Source organism: Dasypus novemcinctus, chromosome 13, assembly GCF_030445035.2.
Source record: "Dasypus novemcinctus isolate mDasNov1 chromosome 13, mDasNov1.1.hap2, whole genome shotgun sequence".
NCBI classification, from domain to species: domain Eukaryota; kingdom Metazoa; phylum Chordata; class Mammalia; order Cingulata; family Dasypodidae; genus Dasypus; species Dasypus novemcinctus.
Genome location: NC_080685.1, coordinates 5124513 through 5139665, shown reverse-complemented (window position 1 = coordinate 5139665; position 15153 = coordinate 5124513). Strand labels below are relative to the sequence as shown.

The following is a 15153-nucleotide window of genomic DNA, read 5'->3' as shown; positions in this document are numbered from 1 at the left end:
TCAAACTCCCTACTTTCATGAAGCTTACATTTCAGGAGGAAGGAAACCATATAAACAATGGGTAATCCAGAAAACAATCTCTGTCTAGTAAGGAATTATATAAATTCCAAGGTAATAAGAAAAAGGGAAGCCTAAGAAATAGCAAAGAATATCCTGTTGGTAGTCATCAGTCATCAGTCTTTGGTTGCCATTACCCAGCTTTTCGCCCACACACACATACATACATACGTGGTAACTGTGAGTCGTGGAATTTTTGAGTGAGGAGGAGTTCAGAGGCAGCAGGGGTTCTCTGTGAAGGCTTGCTTGATCCCTCCTAGGAGAGGGATCATTTCTTACTCTTTATTCCCGGGTTCTATAAAAGCAGTAACGCTGTTCTGATCATCTTAGCATTCCCAGAGCCTATCATTAACCCGGCAAGAAGGTGTTTGACTGCATTTCTCATTAATAAAAATATTGTTTTAGAAAGATCAGTCTGGTAACAACAAAGATTCAGAATCTAAAATTTGTAACTGTTGTGAAATTATTTACTTATGCGTATATACATCCCTCTGCAACTGGAAATGCCCAATCATTTATTCAATAAAGGTTCAGAGGACCTACTATGTACAGGGTTATGTTAAAGGACAAAGAAATGATTAAGAATGACATGGTCCCACCATCAAAGTGGTTGCATTCCATGGCATAAGGCCAGAATGAAAAAGAAAATAGCAATTTCAGATTACCGTAAATTCAGTAACAGATAAATACATACACCGGGTACTTTCATAAAGCCTCTGTTGCTTTCAGGAGATTCTCAGAGTTAGGATGGCTTTATACAGGAAAGGTGGCAAAGGAAGCAATTGCAGGATTACAAGTAAAGAGATGAGAAGTTTAATTCAATTAACATTTAATGATTACAACGCTTCATGTACTAATACAAACATGAAAAACCCTACTTTTAATTTTGTGGAATTGTATAAGAGTTTGTATTCTAATGAGGGAGAGACACAGAAATCATCCTAACTCTGGAAATGCTGGGATTTATGGCAACACAGAGAAAGACACTTAAGCTGAGCCTAGAAATAGTTAGGAAAAATTTCCTAGAGGAAGAAACTGTCTAGAATTGGCAGAAATAATGAAAATGCAAATAAGTGCCATATTTTGAAGGAAGAATTAATAGCATAAGGTAGCAGCACGTGCGGACGGGACTGATGGGAGAGGAAGTCATGAATATTTCTAGTCCGCGGATCTGAAGAAGTCATCTACTGTTTTGTCAGCAGAGGAAAGATGAAGGGGAATCAGTATTAATGAGGAAGAAGGAGACTCGGTTTTGAATATCTTGGAATGTTTTAAATAGTCAACTAGAATACTAAAAAGAGGTCCATTCGAGAGTTTAATGAACGTTTGGGATTCAGTCATATTCAGACAAGACTGGCGACCCCTGACAGCTCGAGAGAGTGCCTGGAGTCTGCACAGAGGGCAGGCGCAGCCCAGCACAGGGCAAGGATGGAACGGAACTACATGCACGGGTCTCCAAGAAGGGGTGTCCGCAAAAGGGCACTCAGATGCAGCGAGCAAATCAAGAAAGTCAACTACCAAGGAAGCCAAGGGATTTCAAGAAAGGAGTGAGAAACCAAGAGAACACGTTATCATTTCACAGCAGTAAACAACACAGGCCCACCCAAAGGCAAATGCGGAGGAAGGTCCTGCATAGGGTAAAAGGAGGTCGCTGATGGCTGTGCAGACGGCTTTCTCGTGTTTAAGTCCTACTCAACCCTAATTCAATCACAACAGTGAGTTTAGGGACGAATACATGGCCGCAACCAAACCTATTGTTTATTAGAAAAAATGTGTAAGTCAATTAAAAAGTATAAAAAAAAGTACCAAGGTAAACTATTCATTCCCATTTATAGATTAAAACTTTAATATTTTCATTAAAAAACATACTCAATAGAGTATGTCTAAAAGTAAAATAATTCTTATCATTTAAAAATAAATAGCACATATGGCATGATTTGACATCTGAGATTTGCTTTCAAAATAATCCAGGAGTGAAGGAGTAGTAGCTGAATAAGCCTGACCACAAACTGATCAATTTCAAAGCTGGCAATGGCTACATGGGACTTGATTCTACTATTTTCTCTTTTATACATGTTTGCCATTTTTTCTTAATATAATCTTTTTTAATACTTAGTATAATCTTTTTTATCACCTATCATAGAAATAAGTATTTCGGTTTATATTGACAGTAAACAATGTTTACAAGAATCCAAACTTAACCTCAAACTGTCAGAAGAAATGAAAAAAGTAGAACTCTATAGAATGGAAGGTTAGAAATTTGCCTTATAAAATATATGAACAGAGGAGAGAAAAAAGTCTTGCATAAACAAATTTTTAATTTTAGCACTGGTTTCACAAAAAAAAAAAAAAAAAAAACAAAAAACACCCCACGAAACACTATACCCTGGGAGCAGATGTAGCTCACTGAACACTTGCTTCCATGTATGAGGTCCTCGGTTCAATACCCAGTTACTTCCTTTAAAAAAAAAAAAACCTGCCATAACTGAAACTTAAAAATACTTAGAATCAAATTATGAAAAATAAATGTCCCATCTTCCCCAGGAGATATGCAAATTTTTATAATAAACATTATTATGTTGTTTTGGTAATCCATGACTAGACCTTTAATTTACTTAAGGCAAAAATCTTTGACAATCTTACACAGCAAGAGAGGTAGAAGTTTATCCCGTTAGAGCTTTAAGCTGTTCACTCTAATCTATCCTTTTCTGTTTCCTCATTTCCATTGCTATCCCTCTTTTCACCTAGATACTGCCAATTCATTCTTCAGGTTTCCATTTAAATATGATTATCCCCATCGTCTGCCCCTAACCCCACAGAGGAGTACAGAGAGTCTTAGTGCATCCTCCAGACGACGACCTTCTTTCTCTACTATAAAAGGTTCATTTTAGCAATCATCATCACTAATTTCAACATTTTCACCCCCCTGAAAGGAAACCTGAACCCACACAGTGACTGCCGGTCCCCTGACCCCCGCCTCTGGCTACCTTGACCACCTTCTTTCCATCTCCTGGACTGGCCTGTTCTGGATTAGGAACTGGAATCGCACAAAATGTGGCGTGTTGTATCTGGGTGCTTTCGATTAATTCACGAACTAGCATTTTATCCATTTTTTGTTACTCTTCGGGCTGAATAATACTCCATTTTATGGATATACCATATTTTTAACCATTGAACAGTTAATGGACATTTGGGTTGTTTCCACCTTTTGGCAAGTGTGAATAATGCTGCTATGAAGGTTCAGTACACGTTTTTGTAGAACATGTTTTCAATCCTGTTGAGTAATACCTAGAAATGGAACTGCTGGGTCATCACAGTCACTGTGTTTAACTTGGAGGAAACGACAGACTGTTTTTCAAAGCAGTTGCACCATCATCATAGAATCCTACCAGCAGTGTATGAGGGTTCCAACTGCTTTACCTTTTCACCAATAATTGCTATTATCTGTTGTTTTCATTATAGTCATCCTAATGACTGTGACGTTGTATCTCATTGTGATTTTAATTTGCATTTCCCTGATAGCTAACGATATAGAGCATCTTTTCATGCATTACTGGACATTTGTACATCTTCTTTGGGGAAATTTCTATGCATATAGTTTATCCACTTTTTAATTGGGTTATCTGTATTTTTATTGAGTTGGATAAGTCCTTCATATGCCCTGGATACTAAATCTGTATCAGATATATGATTTGCAAAATTTTCTCCCATTCTGTGGATCATCTTTTCACTTTCATGACTGTACCCTTTGAAGCAAAAGGTTTTTAATTTTGAAGACCAGTTTATTTTTCCTGTGCTTGCTTGTGCTTTTGGTATCAATCTAATGAGGATTTCTATCTATATGTTCCTCTAAAAGTTTCATAGGTTTAACTCTTAAATAGGTCTTTGATTCACTGAGAGTTAATTTTGCATAGAGTGTGAGGTAGCTTCCAAATTCATTCTTTTGCATGTGGATACACAAATTGTCCCAGAATCATTTGGTGAAAAGAACATTCTTTCCCATTGAATGGTCTCAGCATCCTTGTCAAAAATCAATTAACCACAGATGTAGGAGTTTATTTCTGGATTCTCAATTCTATCCCATTCACCAATATGTTTATCCTCCATATGTCTTTTCCACTGCACCCAGCACAGGGCCTGGCCTGTGGGACGCACTCGCTAAAGAGTCGTATTTGAATAAACAATCCTGTCAAAATAAAATGACAGGATTTTGGAGCTGAGAAACACCTTGGCATGGGAGAGAACTCTACTATTCCACTACTCATTAAACAAGGAAACCGAGGCCTGTAAGAAGATAGTATCAGTGTTACAAGTTACTCATTTAATGCAAGGTAACTACAATAACAATGAATCTGCTTTAGTCAGTGGTTACCCTCTCCCCTTATTTTGGTTCACTCCTCAGTCTTGAGGGATCTGGGACCACATCCACTCTGAATGCTTCAGGCTGAGAAGGGAGGTAGCTCTTATGGGGCAGGGAAATGGAACTGTTTTGCCTGCACTTGAAGATACTCCTTGCTTTGCTGAGGAACATTTGTTGCACATGATGAAAGAAGAGACTCAAAATATTACTGCTGTCCGTAGCTTGTAATTGGTGTATTTTTTCCACACACCACCCGATTATTAACACCATGTATTCGTGAGAGAACGTTCTCATATTTGTTCTGTCAACCAGAGTTCACCACTCACCACAGGGTTCACTGCGGGATACAGTCCCACGTCTTGTACAATCCATCCAAAGTGTACACTCAGGGGCTCTCGGTTTCAACACAGAGTTGTGCTCTGCCATCACCTCAGTCAACTTTAGAACATTTTCATTAATCTGAAAGGAAGAATCCCACACCCCTTGCGCCCCACTATTGTTGACCCTTGGCACTGATAGAGTGCCTTCTTTGTCACTGACGCAAGAATATAACAATATTACTGTTAACCATAGTCCATAAATTATATTAGTTGTATTTTCCCATATATCACCGTATTAGTCAGACAACGGGGTGCTGATGCAAAATACCAGAAATCTCGTGGCTTTTATAAAGGGTATTTAGGGTAGAAGCTTACAGTTACTAGGCCATAAAGTTTAAGTTACTTCCCTCACCAACGTCTATTGCCATGTGTTGGAGCGAGATGGCTGCCGACGTCTGCCAGGGTTCAGGCTTCCTCTTCCTCTCAAGGCTCCTGGTCCCAGGTTCTTCCAATATCAGCTGTAGGCTGGGATAAGTCTCATCTCTCTCCCTGGCTCGTTTCTCTCTGGGTTCAGCTGCTCTGCTCTCTCCACAAGGCCAGCTGTAGACTGTCAGGGCAAAGAGCTCGTCTCTCTTCCTAGGGCCTCTGCCCTGCCTAATGGAGCCTTCTCTCTTTCCTCACATGTCTGCTTCTCTCTGTATTTACTTTCTGGGGCTCCAGCATTAAAACTCCATGCTCTGCTCTGTGGTGTGGTTCTCTCTGTGAGCCCCAGCTCACCACAGGGGCAGGGACTCAACGTCCTACTGATGTGGCCCAACCAAAACCTTAATCATAACAATCAAGCAAGAGTGAAACCTCTGAATCCAATACAATATAATATACCCAGAGGAACAGACCACTTTACAAATATAACGCTATATCTATTTGTGGAATTCGTAAACAATATCAAACTGCCACATATCACTGTATTCTTAATACCATGTAATAGTGACGTACACTTGTTCTATTTCATAGAAAAACATTCTTGTATTTGTATTATTACCCACAATCCTCATCCACCACACTTTTACAGTCAAGCTAATTGAAAATTCTACATACATTAAGCATCAGCTCTCCCTTCTCATTCTATTTCTAGATCTTAACTTCATCAGTTTACTCATTGTATTTAGTTCATATTAATGAGACCACTCAATATTTGTCCTCTTGTGCCTGGTTTATTTCACTCAACATAATACCGTCAAGGTTCATCCACATAGTTATATGCCTCCAAGACTTCATTTCTTCTTACAGCAGCATAGTATTCCACTGTATGTATATACCACATTTTGTTTTTCCTTTCTTCAGTTGGTAAACACTTGGGTTGTTTCCATCTTTTAGCTATTGTGAGTAATGCTGCTGTGAACATCAGTGTGCAAATATCAGTTTGCATCCCTGCTTTTCCATTCTTCTGAGTATGGACTGCTGGGTTATATGGCAGTTCTATATTAGCTTCCTGAGGAACCACCAAACTGTCTTCCACAGAGGCTGCACCATGCTACATTCCCACCAACAGTGAACGAGTGTTCCCATTTCTCTACATCCTCACCAGCACTTGTAGTTTTCTGTGTTTTTAATAATGGCCATTCTATAAGCGTGTGAAATGATACCACATTGTAGTTTTGATCTGCATTTCTCCAACGGCTAGTGGTGTTGAACATCTTATCATATGCATGTTGGCCAAAGAGGAAAAACAAATGGCCAAAAAAGCACCAGAAAATATGCTCAGATTATTCTTTCTGTTTTCCTTCCTTCCCCCTCCCTGCTGTTTTTGCTGTCTGCGTCCATTCGCTGTGTGATCTTCTCTATCTGTTCCTCTTTTTGTCTCCTCTTCCTGTCTTTCTCCTCTAGGATTCACTGGGATTCAAACCTGGGGACCTCTGATGGGGAGAGAGGTTCCCCGTCAACTGCACCACCTCAGTTCCTGGTCTCTGCTGCGCTTCACCCTGACTCTCCCTTCGTCTCTCTTTTGTTGCATCATCATCTTGCTACGTGACTCACTTGGGCGGGCACTGGCTCACAGCATGGGCACTTGGCTTGCTGTGCAGGCACTCGGCTCGCCACGCAGGCACTCACACAACCACTCGGCTCACCACACGGGCACTGGCTCACTATGCAGACAGGCTTTCTCTTCTTTTTTCACCAGGAGGCCCCAGGGCTTGAACCTGGGTCCCCCCATATGGTAGGTGGAGGTCTTATCACTCGAGCCATATCCGCTTCTCTCAGATTTTTCTTAATAGAAGAAAACAGCTTATGTGACAGTAAAAATGGTAAGTGATCAGATGCTTACTCCACCACCCTGCTTGCTTCACCGTTCCCATCACCATCGTGAGCCCTCCCTCCCTGACAGCACTAATTTGACTTTCCTTTCCCTCCCAGAAGTGAGTCTGCCTCCTTCCAAAGACCAGTACAATGGATGAGCCAGAAAGCAGAAAAGCAAAGGAAAACACATGTTCAGCAATAAGAGAAACCTTCAAGAAGATAGAGGGGGGTAGAGTAGGGGTGACACACATGATTAAGTATGATGTAAGAAAGGGGAAAGGTGGTGCCCAAGCCTCATACTGCATTTCTTTGTACATGTGAGGGAAATAATGTGTGTACACATAAAAATACATAACTTACGAGCAGACTATAAAATGTATAAGGCAGCCATGAATTTTCTCATAGTCAAGAAAATATTTGTGCTTTACTTCAAACTACAACTTCTAGGAATCTTTCCCTGAATCACCCAAACACAATTATCTATTCCTTTCCCAGGGCCCCCACTCTTCCTTCTACAAACCTCTCTAAGTATTCTAGTATATTCTAATAGTTAAATTACATGTTTGTTTCCCTTCTAAACCATCATCTCATTGAGGGCAGAGAACATGTGTTTTCAGTGTTGTTTTCAGCGTAGAATCTAGCATAGCCCTGGCACATGGTAAGCACTTTATAGCTCTTTGTTGAATGAACATTTTCAAACTGTAATACTGAATACATCTGTTCAAAAGTGTCAATAACAAGAAATTTGTTAATTCTTTCTATGATAATTCCCAAACATTACAGTTCACACATAACTCGCCAATACTTCCTTACTCTAAGCACAAATTTCAAAGCTGGCCAGTCTGCTAACAAATACACATACACACAAACTCAAAATATTGAAAACTGAATGTTGCACTTGTCTACCATCACTGCCAATAAGGCGTTTCTATACTGCCAGCCAAAACCACACCAAAAGGTTCCACTGAGACTAAGGGCCACAAGCAGCACAGTACACGTGGCAGTGCACAAAGGCACAGGGGAAAACATCTCAACAGAGGCATGCAAGGATTTCTTGGGGGAAGTAAAGAGAGCTTTATGTTCATCAAAAAGAAGAATGTGTTAAAAAAAAACAAAACGAAACAGTGAAATACGGGTCTAGCGATGAAGGCAAAGGTCTTACAGTGTCGACGCTGTGACTTTCAGATGTGCCCCCACTGTGACCTTAGGAAGGGCACTGCATCTCGCCGTCTTCATCTTGCTCTTCTGTAAAATCTAAGCCTGTCTCACAAGCAAACTACAATAAGCAAGCGACACTGTACATAGGAACACAAATACTCAGACACCAGCACATAACATAAATAATAATGTTAATTCCCTCCTACCTGGCAACAGGTTGTGACTTAAGACACAGGGTCTAAAATCTCTCTATATTAAAAATATCTCCCCCAACGGGTATCAAATGTTTGAAATTTTACCATAAGTTAATGTCTGGATCTCTGAGAGCCCCAATTAAATGTTAAATAATCCACCAATACTTCAGTGTGTCAATTCTTCTTTTTGGAAGTAACCTGTAAAGGCCCAAAGGTAATAGGGACCCTTTGTAAGAGAATGGTCTAAAGATGATGACTAAATGAGGAGGCTGAAGGCACAAGAAAAAAACAGTACAATGGTCCTAAAGACAAACTTTTTTTACTTTATGCAATTACTTATAATCAGTCCCATCTAAAAGAATAACCATTCTGCATCATAAATTCATCAGTAAAAACCAGCACACCAATTTATTTTTATATTGAGAAATACAAGCACTTGCCACAGATTCAGACCCCACAGACTTTTTTTTTATAAGTTCCATTTTTTTAGACTCTACTCCTTGTCTCATAGTCCTTTCATGAATATGACTTAATGCCTTTTTCTTTTGTTTATATTATCTTCTTGCAATACTGATTTTGTTGTATAAAATCACAACTTTAAATTTATATAATATATACTATAACAAAGTTGATCTTGGGCACACACACAAAAAATGTTTATCACTTGATGACTGTTAATACTAATTAGAGGCTGTTTCCCTATGATTTTTCTTATTTCTTCTCTCTCAAGTTTGATTTCTGTGGTTCAGGAAGTTCATCTGTCTGCTTATTATAATTAAAATACTATTTATTCTTTAGAAAGAGAAAAAGAATATTATTTATCATAAAGATTAAAAAGTACGTTATTAAAAACAAAAAAGAAAAACCCCAAATTGCAATTTAATACTGTATCTTTGGCCACTATCACCAAAGACATGAAAATCTACTTTAGGATATATGGTTTGTTATACATTTCCCCATGCATGCCAAGTCACTGTGTGAATTTTGATAAAATCATAGTACAGATGGCATGATAGCTATGCCATAAGTTATTAATAAAACTAACATAAAGAAGAAACCTCAAAGCCATTACATTGTCTTGATAGACATCAAGACAGTGCAATGTCCAAATTTATACTTCAAATTTTATTCCTCTTGTTAAGGAGCAACCACTGACACTTTTTTCCCCAAGTCTCCGCCCAAATTCTCAGTCACTCACCCGCCCGCCATCTTATGAATCCTGTGCTTCCTCTCCTCCTGTGGGCTCCACCAAAGAGGGCTCTATAAAGTAAATGTGGAGACAGTTATTGCCAAGAGTGAAAGAATCAGGTATTCTTAGTACCTTAGAAAGGTTAATAAATTAATCCTTTATTCACTAATTTAGAAGAACATCTAAACCCAAAACCTAGAGTAGGAATAGATTTTACCCCAATTTTAAACTTTTTATAAAAATATCTAAGACACAAAATGTTTAAAATAGAACTTCTCAATATCCAGCAAAATGAATTAGTATCATCTATATATAAAAATCTATTAATAAGTGACAATACTGCTTTCCAGGCTCACGTAAAACGCCATCTTATCAACGAAATCAGAGAAAAGAAAAGATTTGAAAGAAAACAAATTAAGAACTGCATTTTACAGGTTACATATCTATGAAGAACATTCAAGGGTCTCCTACTCTTAGTGTAGCTATGCTCTATGTATCTATTTCTATAGCGCTATGGCCTTCACAGCCATCTTCTCCATCTTTCCTGATTTAGTGAACAAAGCATCTTTCAGCCCCCCACGAAGCCCATTCTTCTTCATCCACTTCCTTCAATTAATGTCATCACATACTCTCAATCAGAGAAGATCAAAACCACCAAATTACTTCTAATTTTCCCTATTACTCCATAAGCAAAATTCATGCCAAGCCCAAATAAATAATGATAATGATGATAACAGCAGGTTAAATAAATACGGCACTTCTATGCTGAGTGTTTTCCACAAAATATTTAATTCTCATAACCACCCTACAAGGTAGGTGCACTATTATTTCCCACCTCACAGATGAGAACATTGATTAGGTAGGTTAAATAACCCCTCCACAGTGGACCCAGGCTACAGCGAGAGCCAGGATTTAAACCTGGCTTTTCACCAACACTGTTCCACCAATATATCTTACATTACTGAGTGCCGAACACATATCACTGACAGGGCCAAGTGCAAAGGATAAAAATAAGGTTGCTCTTAAGAACTCATACCTAATTACACAGTACAGACAAAACACACGGACTGCCAGAGAAGGGCTGCCAGAATGTAAGTTCCTTGAGGTCTGGCTCTCGAGAAACCTTCAATGAGTTAAACAGAAAAAACATGAAACAATAACACAGTGTGATAAGTGTTATATGAAGGGATCAAATGAAGTAACGCAGGCATTGCCAGGAGGGGGGTAGTTAATTCTGGGGGCGATTACAGCAACACCAATAAGATGAGGTAGAGTATAAGAAAAGTCATAAAAGAAATATAAATGAAATGCAGTCAGAACAGGGTACAGTTAATTACAATTGGAAGGAAGTTATCAGGGAATACTTTCAGAGTATTCTAGCAGAATGCCTTTTTAAAGATGAGTAGAATCTCACTGTTGTAATGAGAGAGAGTTCTAGGTTGAAGGGACGATATGGACAAAAACATGCAGTTTGAAAATGTGGCTGTCTGTTCCTTTTTTAAGCCCACAGTCAACACTACAGTTTACAGTATAAAATATCTTAATAAGTGCCCCTGACTCTCATCTCTTCCTCTTTCATATCATATACAAAGAACCCAAGCACAGATCCGATCATGCTGATTCCCTGTTCAAAAATATCTGACAGGCCCACTCTGCCGACGAGGTAATATTTAAATTCCTTAGACTGGAATGCTATCCTTCCCACAATCTGTCCCCGTTTCTCCTTCTCTCCCCAGTTCACCTTGAGTCATGAGTCCGCTATGCTGAAGCTATACCAGGTTACTTGCTGCTCCTGATCAGGCCCCGTCACAGCGTCTCCACGGGGCCTCTGGCCTGTCTTCAGGACCCGTGCCAAGGACTTCTTTTGGAAGTATACCCTTTCCACGTGCCCACTATCCCACTCACTGCCCTCTGTCTTACGTCGCATTCCGGCATGTCTGTGTCCAGTCAAGACTATGGGCGATTTGAGGGATGGCTCCTACCCTGCAGGCAGGCATCAAAGAAAACCCATTAAAGCAAATCTGAGTGTCGCTGTCCCGGCGCTGCAGAGGAGCTGGTCGCTACGATGCAATATGAAAAGAGCAATAACAAACATCAACACTGACTACTATTACGAGAGGCTCCCTAACAGCCTGCAGAGGCTCAGGACAGTTTCCCAGGGAAGATGACACCAACTCATTCTTACAAGACGAATGTGAAGAAGACATAGGTAAAACAAACACAAATACGAAATAGTGCCGAGCGTGAGGGGAACGACAAGGAACGTGAAGGTGCTAGAACGTACACTCTGAGGCTGACGGTGGCTCAGTACGAGGATGAAATGACAGAGGGCTTTACGTACTGTGATAGGGAACATAATCCACAGGCTAGTGATTCAGAACTACAAAATATTAACTCACACTGTGTCAAAACCAAGTTAAGTTATAGTGGGAACTAGTTTTAAATTTTAATTAAACAGGTAATGCATTCACATGTCAAAAATCAAACAAACTGAAAAGGTATGCTGTGACACACCTCACCCCCACCCCTATCGACTGCCCAGTTCAGAACCTGCTTCCCTGGGCAGAGTATTCATTTGCAGTTCTTCCTTGCAGAGTTCCTTTGCCAATATAAGCAAATACAACTGTATACTCTTACTTCCTCCTCTTTTACACAAAAAGTTTGTCTAACATGTTCTCACATTGCTCTTTCCCTTTTTTCCTGTGATTTTTCAATATAAATGCATCACTTCCTATTAATTTTCAACTATAATATTCCATTGTATTGCCCTACCATAATTTACTTAGCTGATCCCAATCTCTTACTGATGGAGGTTTGGGTTTTGCTCCCCTCTTCAGCAGTATGTTGTTTTGGTTGGCATATGTGAAGAAAATCTAGTTTCATACAAATATAAGTAGAGAGAAGGAAGAATATGTTAGTAAACTTTTCAGATTACTGTGGATAATCTTCAAATCTTCTGGCATTACAAACAATACTCATCTGAATAACCCTGCACACATCATTATGGACATGCATACGTGTACCTTCAGGGTACACTCACAGAAGTGGGAACAGCTTTTGCAACTTTGATATATTTTGCCAAATTGCCTCCAGAAGGATGAAATCAATATACACTCATCCAACAATATCTGACCTTTGACAGTGCCTGGTTCCCCAGAGCAAGGGCGACTCCTGTAGAAGTCTACCCCTTAAAAGCAGACTCCTGGGGAGGTCTACCCTTTAAAAACCTAATGAAGGGAAAAGGATGTGGCTTAAGTGAATGAGCTCCTGCCTACCACATGAGAGGTGAGGTGACAGGCAGGCACGATGGGCTGGCGCAGCAAGCTGATACAACAAGAGACACAAGGAGGAAAACATAATGAGCGACACAACAAAGCAAGGAGCAAAGGTGGCTCAAGCGATTAGGTGCTTCCTCCTACAGCAGAGGTCCCGGATTCGGTTCCCAATGCCCCTAAAAATAAGACAAGCACACAACAGACATAGCAAATGTAAACAACAAGGGGGTGAGGGGAAATAAATATTTTTTAAAAAACAAAAACCTAATGAAGGTAAAGAAATCTAGGGAAACGGACTTTGGCCCAGTGGTTAGGGTGTCCGTCTACCATATGGGAGGTCCGCGGTTCAAACCCCGGGCCTTCTTGACCCGTGTGGAGCTGGCCATGCGCAGTGCTGATGCGCGCAAGGAGTGCCGTGCCACGCAAGGGTGTCCCCCGCGTGGGGGAGCCCCACACGCAAGGAGTGCGCCCATGAGGAAAGCCGCCCAGCATGAAAAGAAAGCAGCCTGCCCAGGAATGGCGCCGCTCACACTTCCCGTGCCGCTGACGACAACAGAAGCGGACAAAGAAACAAGACGCAGCAAAGAGACACCAAGAACAGACAACCAGGGGAGGGGGGGAAATTAAATAAATAAATAAAATCTTTAAAAAATAAAAAATAAAAAAAAATTTTAAAAATTAAAAAAAAAAAATCTAAAAGGATAATGATATGAACAAAGAGATCAAGAAAAAACAGGAGAGTATTGAATCCTAGAGGACAAGCAAGAAAGAAGGATTGCTCTCCAGTGTCAAATATATTGCAGAAAAATCTGACAAGATAATTAACTAAAATATAAAACTAAATTAATCAAAGCAAAATAGAATGGATCAGGACAGCATAGGAAGAAACCATGCAGTAATGAAGACTAAAGGAAGGTAAGAATAGAAGAATTAAGAAGAAAGGAAAAATAGTATTATTCTCCACTAAAAGGAACCAGAAGTCCCTGGAGAAATGATTCTACACTGTGATAGAGAAAGTCTATGAAGAGCCTAGAATAATATCTTGTGCTACAAAGTAAGACAATCTTCAAAAATTGATGGGAACATATTAAAAGAATACTGGAGCTACTCTGAAGGAGTTTCTATGGGCTAAATTAAGGATAATTTCAAAATAAATAAAAAGCATTTCAAAATAAATAATGATAAAAAATTATAACAAAATGAATAAGATAGAATTCATGAAGGAGCAAGAAATATCCTCGTTATAGTAAAAAGTCAACTAAAAGATGAAATAAGAATGACAGAATTGGAAAATCACCATTATTCATTAATAACCAATTCTAACAAGAACCATACATTTGCTGAAACTAACAGGTCAAAGTTTGAGGAGTAACTAAACAACTATACTACAAGGTTCTTATTAATTACAAAGGAAGTAATAAATTTACAATGGAGAAGAAACTTCATTAATCCCACAAAAATCAAGTCATTAAAATGAACATCACCCGAATCGGCAAAATCAGTACCATCTGCATCCTGATTAAAGAAGATTAGAAGGACAAATGAACTCAACACCTAATGATCCAGATTTTGGGCAGGGGAGGGCTCTAAAGGCCATCATTGGCAACATCTGGATAACTGCAGGGCGTAGATGTTAACTCCCTTTTGACACCTGTTTTTTAAATATGTAAGATACAGTCCTGGTTTTAGGAAACCCATACACCTACAGTCTTCAGTGGTAAAGGGGGCATCGCACCTGCAATTTACTCTCCAATCCTTCTGATAAAATGATTTTAACATAAATAGGTTTAAAAATCTTGCTATATAAACAACGTATTTGAAGTACATATATAAAGAGAGGGTGGAACAAAGGGAGGAAAGGAGAAGAGAGAGAATGAGGGAAAACGTTAACATCTGAGGAATGGGTATATGGAAATCTTTGTAATTCTTTTAACTCTTCTGTAGGTCTGACATTATGCCAAGATAAAAACTTTAAAAATAATGGAAAGATTACTTCTCAAAAAGACAGAACTACAGTCATGAACAAATCAGTGGCTGGCAGGGGTTAAGAGTCAGGAGTCGAGTAAGACTACAAAAGGATAACATGATGGAGTTTTTTGGGTGAAGGAACTATTCTTTATCCTGACTACAGTGATATTTACACAAATCTAGACATTTTAAAATTCACAGAATTGTACAACCAGAAAGATCAATTTTACAATAAAATTTTTAAAATTTTGGATACGTGGTTCACACACTGAGGGAGAAAAGTCACTTTTGATCAACTCAAAATTTATCTTTCCTTTATTCTTAATTCTTCTAT

General features: G+C 39.2%; 1 protein-coding gene across 24 annotated transcripts in view; it reads right to left on the bottom strand.

Annotated features, from left to right (window-relative positions):
• AKT3 (AKT serine/threonine kinase 3) overlaps positions 1–15153 on the bottom strand; it is a 337190-nt gene that overhangs the window by 248097 nt on the left and 73940 nt on the right. For 4 of the 24 annotated variants that reach the window (XM_058309426.1, XM_071207348.1, XM_058309423.2 and 1 more), the window contains exon 3: positions 9586–9647. The exons of the other annotated variants lie outside the window; for them this stretch is intronic. The gene's annotated coding sequence lies outside the window, so the exon portion shown is untranslated. The remainder of the gene's footprint in view (positions 1–9585; positions 9648–15153) is intronic. 24 annotated transcript variants of the gene reach the window in all.